This window comes from Sus scrofa, chromosome X (genome assembly GCF_054392235.1).
Source record: "Sus scrofa isolate SSC_HxYL_T2T_F1_AM1 chromosome X, Sscrofa_HxYL_maternal_Yorkshire_Landrace_v2.0, whole genome shotgun sequence".
In the NCBI taxonomy this organism is placed as follows: Eukaryota; Metazoa; Chordata; class Mammalia; order Artiodactyla; family Suidae; genus Sus; species Sus scrofa.
This window is the reverse complement of record NC_139401.1, coordinates 94,494,618-94,514,565: the sequence shown is the minus strand read 5'-3', so window position 1 is coordinate 94,514,565 and position 19,948 is coordinate 94,494,618. Positions and strand designations below refer to the sequence as shown.

Sequence of the window (19,948 nt, the reverse complement as noted above, 5' to 3'; positions counted from 1 at the left end):
AACCTTCCCTTCGATAAACTATCAAAGCAGAGGTGTTCTGATCTAAAGATTAGAACAATTGTTAGCTTAGCTGGGGCCTGGGAAAGTACAAGTACTAGGCATTTACTAATTAGGTTCTATGATTAAGAGGTAAGGTTAGTCATGTGAGTAGGGTACAGGTGGAGCAGTCACTGGTCAAGCAGGGGATGGACAGAGAGCGAGAGAACTCCATCTTGAGTGGCCTGATCATATAACACTTATGGTCCCAATGAAGGCATCCAGAACATCTGCCAGAAACAAAAGATACTGATCAGATCCTAACCCTAAAACAACTTGGGCAGCCATCCTTTAAGAACAAATATTTCCTTTCTTGTGTCAGAGTACAACAACCTCATGCCTTTTGCCTATAAGTCCCTGACTCCTTCTCTTCTCTGGAACACTATTTTGGTTTTACTCGAATCTGTGTCTCCTGAAATGTAATTCTTAAGATCCCAAATAAACTTTTTATTTGCAGACTTCTACATTTTTTTTTTTTTTGGTTAACAAACTCAGTGATCAATCTTAGTGTCACAAGAGGACAGACAACCAAACACACTGACTCTGCAAGGTGTAAGACTATAAAGAGTAAACCACATCACATCTGAGGTATTCTTGCCACAAATCTGAATTGGATCAAGCCTCTAAACCTAATCATCAATGTAATAGAAATGGGGGGAGGAGGCAGAAGAACATTAACAACACAGTGGGGATACAGTCAGCAAAATCCAGAATGCAAACTTGCCACTGGACAAAAGAACAAAAGATGAAGTTTCTTAGAAAATAAATTGGAAGGTGTGATGGTTAATTTCAGGTGTCAACCTGATTGGGCCACAGAGTGTGTAGACGTTTGGTCAAAAATTATTCTGTGAGGGTGTTGCCCTGGATGAAATTAACATTTGAATGGAAGATAGGTAAAGATTGCCTTCTTTATGTGAGTATGCCTCATCCAATCAATTTTTGGGATGAGTATGCCTCATCCCAAAAATCAACTCTTTTTGGGTTTTGGACTGGAACTGACACCACTGGCTCTCTTGATTCTTAGGCTTTGGACTTGGACTGGAACTTAGACTATTTCCTGTTTCTGTTGGATCTGTGGCTTGCCAACAACTTATCTTGGGAATTCTCAGCCTCTATAATCATGTGGGTGCTTTTGGTACCAAAAGCGGTTCTAGAGGAGGGGAAATTTAAGGATGAGTTTTCTGAATTAGCCTGGGGTTTCTGAAATTGGCTCTCTAATCTGATCAGATTTAAAGGTGCTATGGAGTGTATTTCCTTTGCAGGAGTAAAGAGAGCGCTGGTGTGATCTGGGAATAGATATAACCCAAATGTCACCACTGGAGACTCCTAATCAATCACTTAGAAGAAGAAAGGATGTGGGTGACTGTGTATATGATAGTTTATAACATTTTCACAGAATAACAAATATAACAGATTGGCTGTTTGTGTCTAATGTCTTTAGATGAAATTGAGGCAGGAGGTGGATGGGCTCCAGGATAGATATTTGCAACTAGCTTCTTGTTTACACTTCTTGAGGCAAGAGATAGGTGGGTTCCAGAACAAACATTTACAACCAGCCACCTATCTATACTTCCAGAAAGAAATAACAATACAACAAACAAGACAAATAACTGATACTTGTCTTCTGTGAACTTGTTAAACCATGGTAATGATAGGATCAACAGAGGGGCTGAGTCCTTCTTGAGAAAAGAACAAAGAGGAGTTCCCGTCGTGGCGCAGTGGTTAACGAATCCGACTAGGAACCATGAGGTTGCGGGTTCGGTCCCTGCCCTTGCTCAGTGGGTTAACCATCCGGCGTTGCCGTGAGCTGTGGTGTAGGTTGCAGACGCGGCTCGGACCCCGCGTTGCTGTGGCTCTGGTGTAGGCCAGTGGCTACAGCTCCGATTCGACCCCTAGCCTGGGAACCTCCATATGCCCCAGGAGCGGCCCAAAGAAATAGCAAAAAGACAAAAAAAAAAAAAAAAAGAAAAGAAAAGAACAAAGAGATCACATACTTCCCATCCTCAGGGTCAGGGAGACCCCTCTAGGTCAGAAAGGGAGAGAGTGCCAGGCCATAATAAGTATGGATAACCTCACCATGCTTTGCTTTGGAATTCATCTTGGCCAAAAGATGCCAGAGCAGATTGGGGAGGGCCCTGGATCTGGTCAGGTGTGAAAGATAAAACAAGATAATTGGCCAAAGGAAGACAAAGACCTGGAAGGACTGCTGTATATAAGTGGTTCAAATAACCTCTCTGGTGGCTCCTCATTCAGGGGGAACGCCTGCACCCTTGCTCCTTTGGGTGTGTATTACTGCTTCATTTCTGCATTAGATAAATAGACATTCTCTGTGTGCTCTCCCACATGTTGTACTGTGTTTCTAACAATAAACTTTATACGTGTTTTTACAATCTTTGCCTCCTTGAAACATCTTGCTTTCAACAGGGGGCAAGAGTCAGGGCAATTCTACTTTCAGCCTCTAGCTAGTCTAGTGGCTAGGGTTCCTGGTTTTCACTCAGGCTGCCCAGGTTCAATTCCTGAGCAGAGAATTAAGACCTCGCTTTTAGCCATCACCCACTGCTGTCTCTCCAAAATCAATATGGAGAAAGAAAAGAATGAGCTCAGGGATTGGAACTCCCAGATTAAGCACCTCATAAATGATCTGTAAGCTTTTATCTGTGCCCTGAAAGAAATCATTATTTCCTGTAGCCACAGGGCAGAGATTGCTAAAAATCAAAGGCAAAACCTCATCCTGTGGAAAGACAAGCCACTGACTAGAAGAAAATATTTGTAAATCATATATCTGGTAAAGGACTTGTATACAGAATAAAGAATCTCCCAGGGAGTTCCCATTGCGGCTCAGCAGGTAAAGAACCCAACTAACATGCATGAGGATGCAGGTTCGATCCCTGGCCTTGCTTAGTGGATTAAGGATCCTGCATTGCCTTAAATTGTGACATGGGTCACAGATGCGGCTTGGATCCCGAGTTACTGCGGCTATGGCTTTGGCTGGCAGCCGCAGCTCCGATTTGACCCCTAGCCTGGAAAATTCCATATGCTGCAGGTGCAGCCCCGCCCCCCCCAACCCAAATCTCCCGAGAGTCAATAAGAAGAAAACAAACACTCCCACAGGTAAACTGACAACGGATTTCAAGAGATACTTCATCAAAGAAGATATATAAATGGCAACAAATACAGGAAAAGATGTTCATCATTGTTAGTCATTAGAGATATGTAAATGAAAACTACAGTGAGAGTACCACTAAACCCCAGGGAGAATGATCATGTTGAAAAGACTGACCAAACCAGGTTTTGGCAAGGTCATGGGGGATGGAACTCTCACACACTGGTGGTAATGAAAATGGTGTGACCCCCTTGGAAAAAGTTTTGTCCATTTCTTACAATGCTAATCTTACATCTACCATATGATCTAACTGTTGCACTGGTAAGGATGTATTCTAGAAGAAGAAGGCATATGTCCATCCAAATGTTCATAGTAGCTTTATTTAGGAGAAACCCAACTTGGACACAACTCAAATGTCCCTCAAAGGGTGAATGAATAAAGCAAATTGTGGTATATCCATATACTGGATAAGCACTCAGCAGTAATTAAAAAAAAAAAAACTATGGACACATGCAACAAAATAGATAAATCAAAAAATAAAAAAGTGTCCGGTTTCTGATCTGGCATGTAAGGCGCCTGGAAGTTGTCACTCCATCCTAACAAGTAAAAAGCCAAACAAACTGAAAAAAACCCAACTCTTCTCAGATCTATCATAGAAGTGAGGTCACAAGGCAAACTGCTGTCTCCAAAATTAAAGAGAGAGACCTGTGAATACATTGAAGACAACTTACCAGAGCAAAAACCCATCAGCATAAACCTCTATGGGGAACCAGTATCAGTGTAGGAAAATCCAAAATGCAAATCTTGGGTCTCTTGGAAGCTGCTGCCCTTGGATCTTGAGTAGAAGTTTTAGCCACCATCAGGACACAGACCTGCCTCCTTCAGACACTTGATATGAACTAGGCCCAAGAAGCTGCACAAGGAGAGACAGATCTAGCAGTCACCTTGCTTTACTGATGTAACTGTGTGCTGGGCACGGGGTTAGTGACACTGATACAATTGGGTCCTGATCATAACAACCAGAAGTTACAATGAACTTCTCACCAGGGTCTTTCTCTTCTCCTTTGCTTGTTTGTCCCCTAACAACAAATTTAATAAGGAAAAGAAGTGGCCTGAATTCATACAGGCACTCACGACCCCGCAATAACCACAGGGCCACAGGCTTACTCCTGTGTTATCACTGAATGGTCTCAGTGACCCTGTGGGTTCAGCACTCTTATCCCCATTGTACAGAGGGGGACGCTGAGGCTCAGAGAGGGGACCTGTCTCACCTGCCGCACCCCTGCCTCTATAAGGAAAGAAACTTAACGATTTCAACCTGCTCCAGTCTCCTATAATTGATGATTTTAACATAAGCTTTAAGCCCCAGTCCCCTCTCCACATCTCTAGTTACTTTCCTCTTTACATAGAGTCTCCCCTTGCAAGAAAGTTCTACCAAGAATTCTCCATACTCAATTCACATGTCCCTGCACTTGCCCTCCAACTCTTCGTCCTTATCTCTCACCAAATGGGGTTGTGTTCCCTGACCCTCCCCCATCACATTTCCATTGCAGTTGCACTTGCCAACTCAACAACCACCTCTTTGTCACACTTGTACTATAGACCCAGAATGTTGAAATGATTTTTCAAATAGAGATGAATAGGTATTTCCCCAAGAGAAAAGAATTACCTTCCCCCAGGACAGACTTTGATTGTTTAGATTTAGACAAGGATCATATTAGATTGGTATCAGTTACTGAAAAGCTCAAGCTGCAAAATACCTTCCATGGCCTCAGAGTCAGATAACTCGAAGGCTGTGCTTTTGACGATTTGCTTTCAAATGAAGCACACATTTTCTTAGGACATATCTCATTTTTACCTCATTGAAATGCATTTTGCAAATGTGTTTAGTGCAAGTTAGCAGTAATTATTTATGGTTGCTTCAATAACCTCTGTTTTATCTGTTTACTTCTTTCTCAAGGGATTACCAAGTATGGAAAAAAATTTTTCAGATATTGTTATTCCAAATTCTGCTATGATTAAATACATTGTCTGAAAGCATTGTGATATATATCATATTTGGAAAATATGGTGGTGGGGATAGAGAACTCTTTTGCAGTTCTCTGATTGTTAAGTCAAAATTCTTTTACTGGATCATAGAAATCATGATGCTTGACTTTCTTTTGGGATGTATCCATTAAGTTAAAAAAAAGCATATAAAAAGTATACATGAATTCATACTGATATCAATAAATGTTTGAATTAATAAAGCAATGGATGATGAGGGTAACTGTATCAATGATTCTAGATAATATGTATAGATATCCTACCTCCATGAAGTAAACCTTTATTCTGCCTCCCACTGCTGAGGGCAGGGCAGTCTCAGTGACTCACTTCTGAAGAAGAGAGGAGACAAATGGAAAACATTTACTGTACACTGGAGAAACTAGACCAACACCGCCTTAACCCAGTGATGAAGGTCATCATCTCCAGTGACCCAGTGATGTCATGTGGGTACCATGTCCTCCCAGATATGATGTGATGAGCAGGACACTTCAGTTCTACGGTATTCTTTCTCAAAGCCAATAACCACAGTCTAATCATGAGTAAACTAACAAACTACCTCTGCACCTCAAGACTGTCAGGGTCATGAAAACAGTGTGAGTTCCTCAAATGGTTAAACAGTTACCATATGATTCAGTAATTCCACTCGTAGGTACAAAGGTAAGAGAAAGGGCAGCATATGTTTACCTAAAAACTTGTACACAAATGTATATAGCATCATTATTCACAAGAGCCCAAAATGGAAACAACCCAAACATCTGCAAATTAAAGACTTGGTAAATAAAATGTGGTATGCTATTTGGCAATAAAAACGAATGAAGTACTAATACATGCTGTAGCATAGATGAACATTGAAAACATTCTGCCAAGTGAAAGAAGCCAAAGAGGCAAAAGACCACATAGTGTATGATTCCGTTTATATGCAATGTCCAGAAAGAGGTCATCAATACAGCGTTACTCAAGGAATCCCTCCTTTACACCCAGACTTCCAAAAGGCTCTTTGTTGTGGCTTTTTGCCACAGCCCCTCCCTCCCACTTTCCAGTTCTTCTATGTTCAAGATGCAGTTCAGGCTTCTGTCACAAGGTGGCACTAACAACACCACTTTCAAATTTCTTGCTGATTACTCAACCAAAAATACAGTAACCTCCCTTAAAATTCAGCATATGAATCTATATACGGAATGATTCTAATTCTGTCTGAAAATAACTGATAGGTGTAAAAGAAGATTGTAAAAACATATACTCAGGAGCCTGCACACGATGAGACACCAAGTGCCAACGGTGTACCTAGGCAGTCGGTGGGCAGTCAAAGGGCAGGAAGGAGGTGACTGAGAGAATACTGCTCTTTGGATCGTGGGGTGGACAACTTGTACGGTAGTATTCTGGGTCCTGACAGGGGATGACAGTGTATAAGAGAAGGACCGGGCAGTCCGTACAGCCTGTAGTGCGATGGGGGTTAAGTGTGTTGTCTAGTAGGGACCCCCGGTAGGGTCCATAATGTACATCAGCAGACATTAATGAAGAAAGAGATAAATCAGTGCACCACGATGTAGATTTGGAGTCAGCAGCAGATGGAACTGCTTTGACATTAATTTTCCAAATAGAATTGCTATCATAGTATAGTTTCGTATTTTACTCTTTTCAAATATACACATTTTCATTAAAAAAGTGCAAAATCGAAGATGAACAGGCTGCCACCTGACATCTGTCATCTTCCTCACCCAGAGGGGTTGGTGAGTACCCTTGGGGCCACCACAGTGTGACTGACCCTTTCTCCAGCGCTGGGAGCTCATCTTCTAAAAGGGTGACTGCTGTGTGTCCTCTAGGGAGGGTGAGGGGTGGAAGCTCAGTCCATCCTGCCACTTACCTGGGGAGGTGACCTGGGCTCTGTCAGCCTGAACTTGGGCATCTGTGACGTGGGACTCATGATACCTGTGTCACAGAGCACAGGGACAAATGAGAAAACCTGCCCAGAATGGATGGTGTGTGGTGGGACTTCAAGGGCCTTTTAAATGTTGGGACACAGCAGAAGGGGCCAACTGAGCCTCGGAATAAAACAGGCACTGTGAGAACTCATTTCTCAGTTTCTCCTAATTAGAAGATAGCTCTCTTTATGAAGAAAGCAAATATCTTTCTGATATGCCTTGGGTTCAAAGTTACAATGACAGAAGGATCTCCAGTTTCTCAGGAGACCCAGAAGCTCCTAAGAGCTGCCCAACATGGTGCCTATGGGCAGATCATAATCCAGTTCCCCACGCTGGGAAGACAGGCTTGCCTTTGACTCACCTGGTGAGCTCAGTGAGAGATGTCACCAGGGCAGCAAGGTGCTGTGTTTGCCTAACTGCTGCTCCTGGACTGCTTGGTGTGTTCATATGTTTAAAGGAGAATCCTGGACCCACTCCCTAGTCACCAGGGCAGGGGTCCTCAGATAATGCATCATCCAACCACATCACACCAGGACTTCAGCCATCTGCTGGCTTCAGCCATCTGCTGGCAGAATTCCACAAATTACTACTATTTATTTGACACATAATTTTCCACTCTTCCATTCACTTATAGCTATATATATATATAGCTTTTTAGGGCCTCATGTGGAGCATATGGAAATTCCCAGGCCAGTGGTGAAATTGGAGCTGTAGCTGCAGGCCTACACCACAGCCACAGCAACACCAGATCCAAGCCACGTCTGCGACTCACTGAGCAAGGCCAGTGATCAAACCTGCATCCTTATGGATACTAGGCAGGCTCATTACTGCTGAGCCACAAAGGGAACTCCCATGGCTATATATATATTGAACTCAAATACAGATGTTTATTGGAGGTATTTCATTAACTCTAAAGTGGAAATAAGAGGGAAGTATGGAAAAATGCAAAGGTTCAATCTGAGATGACCTGTCTCCTATACATTAACTTTTATACTTTCAAGGTATTGAATATATAAAACAAAAAACTCCTTCTGGATCCCCTTTCCCCATTCAGTCACAGGCCTTCTCTCTCTTTCTCTGTTTCTGTCTCTCTCCCCCCTTCTCCTTCATCCTTAAAAATCAACATTCTACAGAAACAGACTCACAGACACAGACAGCAGACATGGTTGCCTGGGGTGGGGGCGGGGGGGGGAGGGAGTGGGATGGACTAGGAGTTCAGGGTTAATAGATGCAAACTGTTATATTTACAATGGATAAGCAATGAGGTCCTACGGTACAGCACAGGGAAGGAAGTATGTCCAATCACCTGTGATGGAACATGATGAAAGATAATATGAGAGAGTGTGTATAGATGTATGACTGGGTCACTTTGCTGTACAGCAGAAATTGACAGACAATGTAAATCAACTATAATTAAATTTTTTTAAAAAAACCAACGTTTTAAAAAGCATTTTCTTCATTCCCTGTTAACATTCTTCACTTCCCACTAAGCTCTTTTATCTCAGTGCACTGTTGAATCTGTCCCCATGATTGCATGGAACCTGCTCTCACCAAGGTCACTAGGTCAAGCTATTTGTATAAATATGTTAATATATGAATATTGCTTTAATGACCTCCTAAATTATGCATGCTCCTGCAGGCTGGTTCTGTTACTTAACAACAAATCTTTGATAGTTTCCCAGGCTCTGGAGAGTGAGGTACAAAACCAAGCTGTCCTGTTTCCTGACTGTGCAGTTCTGGGCCAAGTTCTCCCTGTCCCTCAGCTTTTCATCTACAAAATGGGGATGAACTGAACAGTATCAAACTTATAGGGCTGCCTGGAGCAGTAAATTAATCAATACAAGAAAATCATTAGGACTTAAACAAGGTGGCCATATTTATTTTTCTTACATGTCTTTATTGGTATTGCTATCCCTACAGACATAAAAATAGGATACAGAGTGTTTATACACCATCAATGACATGTGGGGTACATGGTTACTAAGTGTGTTAGTTTCTTAGGGCTGCTGTTACTAATTAATAGGAATTTGTGGTCTGGATAAGAGAAATTCATTATCTCATAGTTTTGGAGACCAGAAATCCGAAATCAAGTTTTTAGTAGGACCAAGCTTCCACTGAAACTTCCAGAGGAGAATCCTTTTCCTCTTTCAGCTTCTGGTAGCTCTTGGCTTTCTTAGTTTGTGGTGGCATAGCTCTGGTCTCTGCCTCCATCTTCATGTGACCTTCTTCCCCATGTGTATGAAATCTCCCTCACCTTTCTCTTGTAAGGCCTAATCAAACAATCCTGTCATTGGATTTAGGGACCATTCTAAATCCAAGATGATCTCTTGAGATTATTTATTTATTTACTTGTTTATTTAGCTGTGCCTGCGGCATGCCAAGTTCCCAGGCAAAGGATTGAACCTGTGCCACAGCAGCAACCCAAGCTGCTGCAGTGACAATGCCGGATCCTTAACTCCACTGCACAAGAGAACTTCTTGAGATCCTTAACTTAATTACTGCAAAGTCCCTATTTCCAATAAATAAAGTATGAGGGTGTTATGATTTGGAAATATTGGGTGCCACACAATTCAATCTACTACAGTGAGATAAGCATGTTAAAAAATTAAATGTGGGAGTTCCTGACGTGACTCAGTGGAAACGAATCTGACTAGCAGTGGGTAGGCCAGTAACCTTGGCCTTGCTCAGTGCGTTAAGGATCCAGCGTTGCTGTGAGCTGTGGTGTAGGTTACAGATGCAGCTCGGATCTGGGGTTGCTATGGCTGGGGCATAGGCCAGCAGCTGCAGCTCTGATTCCAACCTTAGCCTGGGAACCTCCATATGCCTAAGGTGTGGCCCTAAAAAGACAAAAATACCTGCATAAGAATGATTCTGGAAGACTATGATACAGATCAAAACATTAAAAGGGCTTTTCTTCAGGTGATGGTTTTTGAGGTTTTATTAATTTTTTTTCCTTTTGTTTGTCACTTTTTTTTTTTTTTTGTCTTTTTAGGGCCGCACCTGCTGCATATGCAACTTCCCAGGCTAGGGGTTGAATCAGAGCTACAGCTGCTGGCCTACACTACAGCCACAGCAACGCTGGATCCGAGCCTCATCTGAGACCTACACCACAGCTCACGGCCACGCCTGGTCCTTAACCCACTGAGCGAGGCCAGGGATAGAACCCGCATCCTCATAGATACTAGTCAAATTTGTTTCCACTGTGCCACAATAGGAACTCCCTCACCTATTTTTAACTGTAATAAATTCCTATTGCCCTTGCAATTACACAAAATATTAAAAAGGCTGGAGAAGCATAAGCATTTTCTGCCCCGAGCACAGAAAAGCTATCCACTTTGGAAGGGTGACATCCTCGAGGCACAGGAAGGAAGACAGAATGTTGGAGGAGCCCCTTCCACGATGTAACAGGACACAAGTCCCCAGATTCCACACCACATCAAGTGAGATCAGTTGTTTAATCTTGTGCCTAGTTAACTGAGAAAAAAATGGAACCTTAATTAGTTTTAGTTTGCTGTGCCTTGATGAACAGTGAAGTTGAGGGTCTTATCTGATGAGAGGCACTAGTGTACATGGATAGATGTGGGTCTCAGTGGCCACGCAGCATCTGATCATATCTTAGTCCTGTGACCGGCTAGCCCTGCCCTCACTGTGCCCCAGTTTCCCAATGGTTAAAGCTGGGCAACAACAGCTCCTTCTCCGTCATAGGCTGTGGTGAGGATGAAATAACCAAGTATAAGTTTAGCACTTACAACAGTGTGGGGCCAGAGGGAGTCAGCAATAATATTAATCATTCTATTATTATCATACCTAACTCGACCATTTGTGTTTAAGGGGCTATTTTATTATTACGTCGGTTTATACTGATTGGCTTGAATTAACCTCCACAATATGATATTTGCAGAAAAAAGCAGTTTACAAAACTATATATAGGGTAACATGTCTTTGCTAATCTTAAATATGCAGGTTATATTTGAATAACAAAATTTCTGAAAATAAATATATACTCAACTCTTAAGAGTACTTATCCATGAATAGTAGATTTTCAAGGATTTTTAATGATTTTTTGCTATCGTGAATTTTTATCTCTTGAGGTCCACAAAATAACATATAGATAGTTTAAGAGAAAGGGATATTTGACTAAATAGGACTACAGACAATATGGAACAATATTTAATTATCTATTTAACCAAAGTGACAATAAAAGATTTCAAAGGCAAATACAGGTTACACAGCTGTGAATCGAAACTTAGCTCTTCAAATATTGAGAAGACTCAGTTTTCTTAAATAATCGAAGACTTTCTTAAGTAATCAAAGACCTGATAAAGATGACATGAAGTGCAGAAAATTATTTTGGAAAGACTAAAAAAAAAAATCACCTGTTCAGGAAAATTATTTAAAATGTACAGAAAAACCTTTCCCAATCTCTCATCAAGAGCAGACCAACAAAGGAAACTGTCCTCTTAGCAGAAGAAAGAAAATTAAGTTTTATTTTAACATAAATACATTATTGATATTAAAGCTTATTATTTAGAGCTTTATAGTACATTCAGTTTTAACCAGCTGGACCATACAAAGTAAAATTCTCTTTCTCCCTCTCTCTACTTTCTATACCGATTCAGTGTGTCCTGTATTCTCTTTCTCATTCTGAAACAAGCAGTCATTCTACTTTCGGACAAAATTACCTTTTCCTTTACCAAAATGCATCTCTATACCTCACACCTTTTCTTATCCCCAACATCCTATGTTTCTTGTATACAGAGATGAAATAATTCTCCATAGTATTTTAGTAGTTTTAATTACGTGTATTAATTAGAATTCTTAATGCTTACAAACCATAAATTATAGTGAAAACTAGGAAGTAAGCAATTGTGAACTGTCTGTTCCATAAGAATATTCCGTTAGATTGGCAAATTTATGAATGTAATTGATAATTTCTAAAAGCATGTGCTTCCCCATAGTACAGTCTTTCAGTGTGGCACAAGACATCTTTACTAACAGGACCAAATATTTTTTGTTCCTTTTTAATAAGGGTACAAAAGTGGGTAAACCTAGACTTACGTTTAGCAATTAATGTTTTTAGTATATATATTAACTTATTTTGAAATGATCTAGATATTTTAAGAATATCCAAAATTTAAATAAACTCAGCAAAAGTCTAAGGTTAGAAGTTACTAAAAATATTTAGGAAACTATTTTAAAGGAGACATTACAAAACATAATTATTGTCTGAAAGTTCTTTTTATAAACTTTTATCTTATGTACATTTAATTCACTTGCTCTTAACAATTATGTTCAGATCACTCATTAAATTTTAACAAGACATTAAACAGCCATAATCCTGTTATTCTTCTTGCAGACAAATATCATAAAAGATAACATGAACTTAGACTAGTAAATCTAGAATAAAAGTTGTATTTGCATTATATTTATTTATTTATTTTTATTTTTTGTCTTTTTGCCATTTCTTGGGCTGCTCCTGCGGCATATGGAGGTTCCCAGGCTAGGAGTTGAATCGGAGCTGTAGCCACTAGCCTACGCCAGAGCCACAGCAACGGGGGATCCGAGCCGCATCTGCAACCTGCACCACAGCTCACGGCAACGCCGGATCGTTAACCCACTGAGCAAGGCCAGGGACCGAACCCGCAACCTCATGGTTCTTAGTCGGATTCATTAACCACTGCGCCACGATGGGAACTCCCTGCATTATATTTAATGTTGATAAATATAAAGCCATTATGTTTTTTTTTTCTTTCCTTTTTACAGCCATATGTGTGGAATACCCAGGCTAGAGGTCAAATTGAAGCTGCCGTAGAACGTCAGATCCAAGCCGCATCTGCAACCTAAGCCACAGCTTGAGACAACGCCGGGTCCTTAACCCATTGAACGAGGCCAGGGATCGAACCCTCATCCTCATGGATACTATGTGTTGAGTTCTTAACATGCTAAGCCACAATGAGAACTCTTTTTTTTTTTTTTTTTTGGCCGCACCTGTGGCATGTAGGATGTAGCATGGCCAGGGATCCAACCCATATCCCTGCAGTAACCAAAGCCACTGCAGTGACAATGCTGGATCCTTAACCCACTGAGTCACAAGGGAACTCCTGTCTTAATCAAACTTAAACTAGTTTTTATTTACTGAAGATTATCTCAGATCATGTGAACTTGAAAAACATTTGTGTTAGTTTCTATTTTGTTTCTGAGAGTTTCGGGGTACTTAATTTATATAAACACTTATTTTTAAGCCAATTAAAGACACTTTTTATAAATCTTTTACCATCTAGAGGTAGAGAAGTATCACACATCTCTTACACGTAGACACACGAATAGAGATATAGCTTTCATTTTTAAATTTTAGCAATGATATAGGTACAATAATTTAGAGCTAACTAATTTAGAAAAGAACAGTTGGATCCAAATTGCGTTTCTGGCAGATAGAAAAAGTTGAGGTTATCTGCTCAGATGGCTAAAGCTTTTTACTAGTATTTGTGGAAAAGATCTGGAAGATTTTTCATTTGTCTAGTTTCCAAATAGCTCTTTTTAAATTTTTTTTTAAACTTCTGACAAGAATCACCTCCCTGAAGTCTACATTTCAAAGACTCAGGTCCTAGAAAAGACAGAGTTGAAAGTTTATATCTCAAAGGCACTGAGAAAAGATGTAAATTTTCTCCAAGAATGAGTTTTAGAGCATATTTGCCTCTTGTCAAAGGCCTAGGATAACTACTGTTTAAAAGTTCCTTTTTTTTCTTAAATGCAGGACAGTTCTATCTCTAATGTTCCAATCTTTTGCATATCTGCAAGCATTCTGAGATGAATAATAGTGGTCTGGAGATTGGTAAGGATATGTGGGCTCTGAATTATTTCTATTTTATTTTTTTGAATTACTTCTAAAGCTGCATTTCTGTTCTTACAAAGATTCAATTGGTAAAAAAGGGCCAGTTGTTTTTTTTTTTTTTAATTTTTAGTTTTTATTTTTGTTTTTTTTTTTTTTTTTTGGCTTTTTAGGGCCACACCCGTGGCACTTGGAGGTTCCCAGGCTAGGGGTGAAATCAGAGCTACAGCTGCCAGCCTACACCACAGCCACAGAAACACAGGATCTGAGCCGCGTCGGTGACCTACACCACAGCCCACAGCAATGCTGGATCTTTTAACCCACTGAGCAAGGCCAGGGATCGAACCTGCAACCTCATGGTTCCTAGTCAGATTCGTTTCCTCTGTGCCACGACGGGAACCCCCCCTTTTTTTTTCCAGTTGTTTTTTTAATTTTTTTTTAAAGAACTGGGTTACAGCTTGAATGTTATCAAGGGTCTGACCTGCCCATCCAACTATATTATCTTCAATTTGCTTCTTTATATCAGGGAGATTTCCAACTAAGATGGAAATCAAAATATTCCTATGTTCTAGATTTAGAGCTCTCTGTGTGGAATGTTTTAACAAATCATTCTACAAAGGCTTCAGTATGTTTCTTTTGCTCTGGGTACATAATTTCATTTCAGCTTAGAAGAGAAGTCCATAAGTTTACACTAGGTGCTTAGCATCAGCCTCCAATTTGGCCAACTTCTGACCATTGAGCTCCTTTAAAAAGAAATCCTTTCAAATATTTAAAAAAATTTTTAAATTATAGTTGATTTACAATGTTGTGCCAATTTCTGCTATACAACAAAGTGACCCAATTATACATACATACATATATATATATATATATATATATATATACATTCTTTTTCTCATGTTACCGTCCATCATGTTCTATCCCGAGAGATTAGATATAGTTCCCTGTGCTATACAATGGGACCTCATTGCTTATCCATTCTAAGTGTAATAGTTTGCATCTGCTAACCCCAAACTCCCAATCCATCCCACTTCCTCTCCCTCCCTCTCAGCAACCACAAGTCTGTTCTCCATGTCCATGAGTTCATTTTCTGTAGATAGGTTCATTTGTGCCACATATTAGATTCCAGATATAAGTGATATCATATGGTATTTGTCTTTTTCAGACTTACTTCGCTTAGTATGAGAGTCTTTAGTTCCATCCATGTTGTTGCAAATGGCACTGTTTCATTATTTTTTATGGTGGAGTAGTATTCCATTATCTATCTGTACCACATATTTTTAATCCATTCATCTGTTTATGGATATTTAGGTTGCTTCCATATCTTGGCTATTATGAATAGTTCTGCTATGAACATAGGGGTGCATGCGTCTTTTTGAATTAAAGTTACGTCCAGATTTATGCCCAAGAGTGGGATTGCTGGATCATATGGCAGTTCTATTTTTAGTTTTCTAAAGAATCTCCACACTATTTTCCATAGTGGTTGCATCAACTTGCATTCCCGCCAGCAGTGTAGGAGGGTTCCCATTTCTCCACACCCTCTTCAGTATTTATTTGTAGACTTAGTAATGATGGCCTGTTATTTGTAGACTTTTAATGACAGCCATTGTGACTAGTGTGAGGTGGTACCTCATTGTAGTTTTTATTTGCATTTCTTTAATAATTAGTGATGTTGAGCATCTTTTCATGTGCCTGTTGGCCATCTGAGTATCATCTTTGGAGAAATGTATTTAGGTCTTCTGCCCATTTTTTGACTGGGTTGTTTTCTTGTTGAGTTGTTGAGTTGTTTGTATATTCTGGAGATTAAGCCTTGTCAGTTGCATCGTTTGCAAATATTTTCTCCCATTCTGTAGGTTGTCTTCAAATATCTTATCAGGTTTCAATTGGGACAAACAGTAAATATTACTGGCAGTAATAAACTCCTTTGTTTTTTTTTTCTTTTTTTAAACCAAAGATATACCTATCAAGTGAGTCAAAATGAAAACCAAAGTCTTTTGTGACTTAACCATGGATGCAGGGACTGTCCCCAAAGGGGGGATCAAAAGATGCATTCCTCCAAAATCCAGAGCCACCCCAAAGATAGCCAAAAGAGACTTTGACAATTCCAAGAGCAGGTAACAGTAGGACACTAGCTACAAATGGGGTGCCACCCACATCACTGTCTGACCATATTCTTGGGGTCTCCAATCTGATGTTTGAGCCACCTGCACACACAAGAAGAAATAACCTATGTGCCCTATGCAGGCAGAAAGCCAAGCCAATTTCTCAGAACATACAATAAGACAAACAGGAAAATTATAGCTGTCCCTGGGAGGTAAAGGATCAATAGCCAGTGGGTGCCTGAAACCAAACTCATGCATCACAATTCAAAGAATAAAATCTTACAAATGTTTTTCTTCTTCCAATTGGAATTTGGAAATGAAGAGACACTAAAATGTTTACATTCCTCTCTTGACTGGTACTACAGACAGAGATCCACAAGAGCTGACTTTGGTAAGAATTCTTACCCTTAGCTGGCTTTTGCCAATTTTCCAGGATCCCATCTGTAAGCTCCAGAGTAAGTGAAGTGCCCCAATGCAGTGCTTCATGGATGCCAAAATGGTAGGGGAGGAAAAATAATTTTACCTCTACCCTTCAGAGTTCTTGGATGAGACCCCCTATAATAAGACATTAACAAGGGAAAAACAAATAGAAGCTTATTAATATGTTATACCTCATGTACACATGGGAGATAACCAGGGAAAACAAGCAACTCTTGAGATGGCTCATGCCACCACCTTATATATAATCTTCAGCTAAAGGCAAATAAAGATTTTAGGGATGGGAGGAGAGACCAGTTATTTGTGGTTACCAAGAAAAGCAAGGCTAACAAGGGTAAGGTTTGTTGTGCAGATTAAAGTTGGTGCCTTTGCTATTGACAAGAGTTTCATGTGATTTGAAGTCCTGCTCCAGGAAAGAAATCATAAAGATCAGAGCAGAAACCAATGAACTAGAAACGAAGAAAACCATAGAAAAGATCAATGAAAAGAAAAGCTGGTTCTTTGAAAAGATCAACAAAATTCATAAACCCTTTATCAAGAAAAAAAGAGAGAGGACTCAAATCAATAAAATTAGAAATGAAAAAGAAGAAGTAACAATGGACATCACAGAAATACAAAGGATCATAAGAGACTACTATATGCAACCATACGCCAATAAAATGGAAAACCTGGAAGAAATGGACAAATTCTTAGAAAAGTACAATCTTCCAAGACTAAACCAAGATGAAATAGAAAAGATGAATGGACCCATCACAAGAACTGAAATTGAAACCATGATTAAAAAACTTCCAACAAACAAAAGTCCAGGACCAGATGGCTTCACAGGCAAATTCTATCAAACATTTAGAGAAGAGCTAACACCTCTCCTTCTGAAACTATTTCAAAAAATTGCAGAGGAAGGGATACTCCCAAACTCATTCTATGAGGCCACCATCACCCTGACACCAAAACCAGACAAAGATACCACAAAAAAGGAAAACTACAGGCCAATTTCACTGATGAACATCAATGCAAAAATCCTCAACAAAATATTAGCAAACCGCATCCAAGAATACATTAAAAGGATTGTACATCATGATCAAGTGGGATTTATCCCAGGGATGCAAGGGTTCTTTGATATCTGCAAATCAATCAGTGTGATACACCACATTAACAAACTGAAGAATAAAAGCCGTACGATCCTCTCAGTAGATGCAGAAAAAGCCTTTGACAAAATCCAACACCCATTTCTGATAAAAACCCTTCAGAAAGTGGGCATAATGGGAACCTACCTCAACATCATAAGGGCCATATATGACAAACCCACAGCGAACATCATTCTCAATGATGAAAACCTGAAGGGATTCCCACTGAGATCAGGAAAAGACAAGGATGTCAGCTCTCGCCACTACTCTTCAACATAGTTTTGGAAATCCTAGCCACGGCAATCAGAGAAGTAAAAGAAATAAAAAGAGTCCAAATTGGAAAGGAAGAAGTAAAACGATCCCTATTTGCAGATGACATGAGACTATACCTAGAGAATCCTAAAGACTCTACCAGAAAACTGTTAGAGCTCATCCATGAATTTGGCAAATTCGCAAGATACAAAATTAATACACAGAAATCGATGGCATTTATATACACTAACAATGAAAGATCAGAAAGAGAAATTAGGCAAGCAATCCCGTTTACCATTGCATCCAAAAGAATAAAATACCTAGGAGTAAACCTACCTAAAGAGACAAAAGACCTGTACTCTGAAAACTGTAAGACACTGATGAAAGAAATCAAAGGTGACACAAAGAGATGAAAAGACATACCATGCTCGTGGATTGGAAGAGTTAATATTATCAAAATGACTATACTACCCAAGGCAATCTACAGATTCAATGTAATCCCTATCCAATTACCAAGGACATTTTCCACAGAACTTGAACAAAATATTTTAAAATTTGATTGGAAGCACAGAAGACCCAGAAAAGCCAAAGGCATCCTGAAAAAGAAAAATGGAGCTGGAGGAATCAGGCTCCCAGGCTTCAGACTATACTATAAAGCAACAATCATCAAAACCACATGGCACTGGCACAAAGACAGACACATAGATCAGTGGAACAGGATAGAAAGCCCAGAATTCAACCCACGCACCTAATCTATGAAAAAGGAGGCAAGAATATACAATGAAGAAAAGACAGCTTTGTCAATAAGTGGTGCTGGGAAAACTGGACTGCCACATGGAAAAGAGTGAAATTAGAATACTCCCTAACACCATACACAAAAATAAGCTCCAAATGGATTAAAGACCTAAATATAAGACCGGATACTATAAAACTCTTAGAGGAAAACATAGGCCAAACACTCTCTGACATAAACGACAGCAACATCTTCTCAGATCCACCTCTTAGAGTAATGACAGTAAAAACAAACAAATGGGACCCAATCAAACTTCAAAGTTTCTGCACAGCAAAGGAAACCCTAAACAAAACAAAAAGACAACCCACAGAATGGGAGAAAATCCTTGGAAATGAATCAACTGACAAGGGATTAATCTCCAAAATTTATAAACACCTTCTGCAGCTCCATACCAAAAAAACAAACAAGCCCATCAAAAAATGGGCAGAAGATCTAAACAGACAGTTCTCCAAAGAAGACATACAGATGGCCAAAAAACACATGAAAGATGTTCAACATCACTCATTAGTAGAGAGATGCAAATCAAAACCACTCTGAGGTACCACCTTACACCAGCCAGAATGGCCATCATCAAAAAAGTCTACAATCAGTAAGTGCTGGAGAGGGTGTGGAGAAAAAGGAACCCTAGGACACTGTTGGTGGGATTGTACATTGGTGCAATCACTGTGGAAAGCAGTATGGAGAGTCCTCAGAAAACTACACATAGAACTACCATTTGATCCAGCAATCCCACTCCTGGGCATCTATCCAGAGAAAACCATGACTCGCAAAGATACATGTACTCCGATGTTCATTTGAGCATTATTTTCAATAGTCAAGACATGGAAACAACCTCAATGTCCATCGACAGAGGAGTGGATCAAGATGTGGTACATATACACAATGGAATATGACTCAGTCATTAAAAGGAATGAAATACTGGCATTTTTAGCAACATGGATGGACCTAGAAATTATCATGCTAAGTTAAGTCAGCCATACAATGAGACACCAACATCAAATGCTTTCACTGACATGTGGCATCTGAGAAAAGAACAGAATGAACCTCTTTGCAGAACAGATACTGACTCACAGACTTTGAAAAATGTATGGTCTCCAAAGGAGACAGTTTGGGGGATGGGGAGATGCACTGGAGTTGTGGAATGGAAATCCTATAAAATTGGATTGTGATGATCATTGTACAACTACAAATGTAATAAATTCATTGAGTAATAAAAAATAAATAAGTAAAAATTAAAAAAAATAAATAAAGTCCTGTTCCAGAGGGAAGTACAGAGAGGGAGACACTTACTAGTGGAGATTTC

At 39.8% G+C, this 19,948-nt stretch overlaps 1 long non-coding RNA gene across 3 annotated transcripts in view; it reads right to left on the bottom strand.

The window, feature by feature from the left end:
- Positions 1-19,948, bottom strand: part of LOC102158821 (uncharacterized) — a 106,316-nt gene that overhangs the window by 59,902 nt on the left and 26,466 nt on the right. The window contains exons 6-7 of one of the 3 annotated variants that reach the window (XR_014834812.1): positions 10,179-10,581; positions 8,984-9,888 (exon numbers count right to left, since the gene is read on the bottom strand). This is a non-coding gene — a long non-coding RNA (uncharacterized LOC102158821). Of the gene's footprint in view, positions 1-8,983; positions 9,889-10,178; positions 10,582-13,069; positions 14,220-16,443; positions 16,594-19,948 lie in introns of those variants that run through there. The other 2 variants (XR_014834817.1, XR_014834813.1) reach the window with 2 other exon arrangements.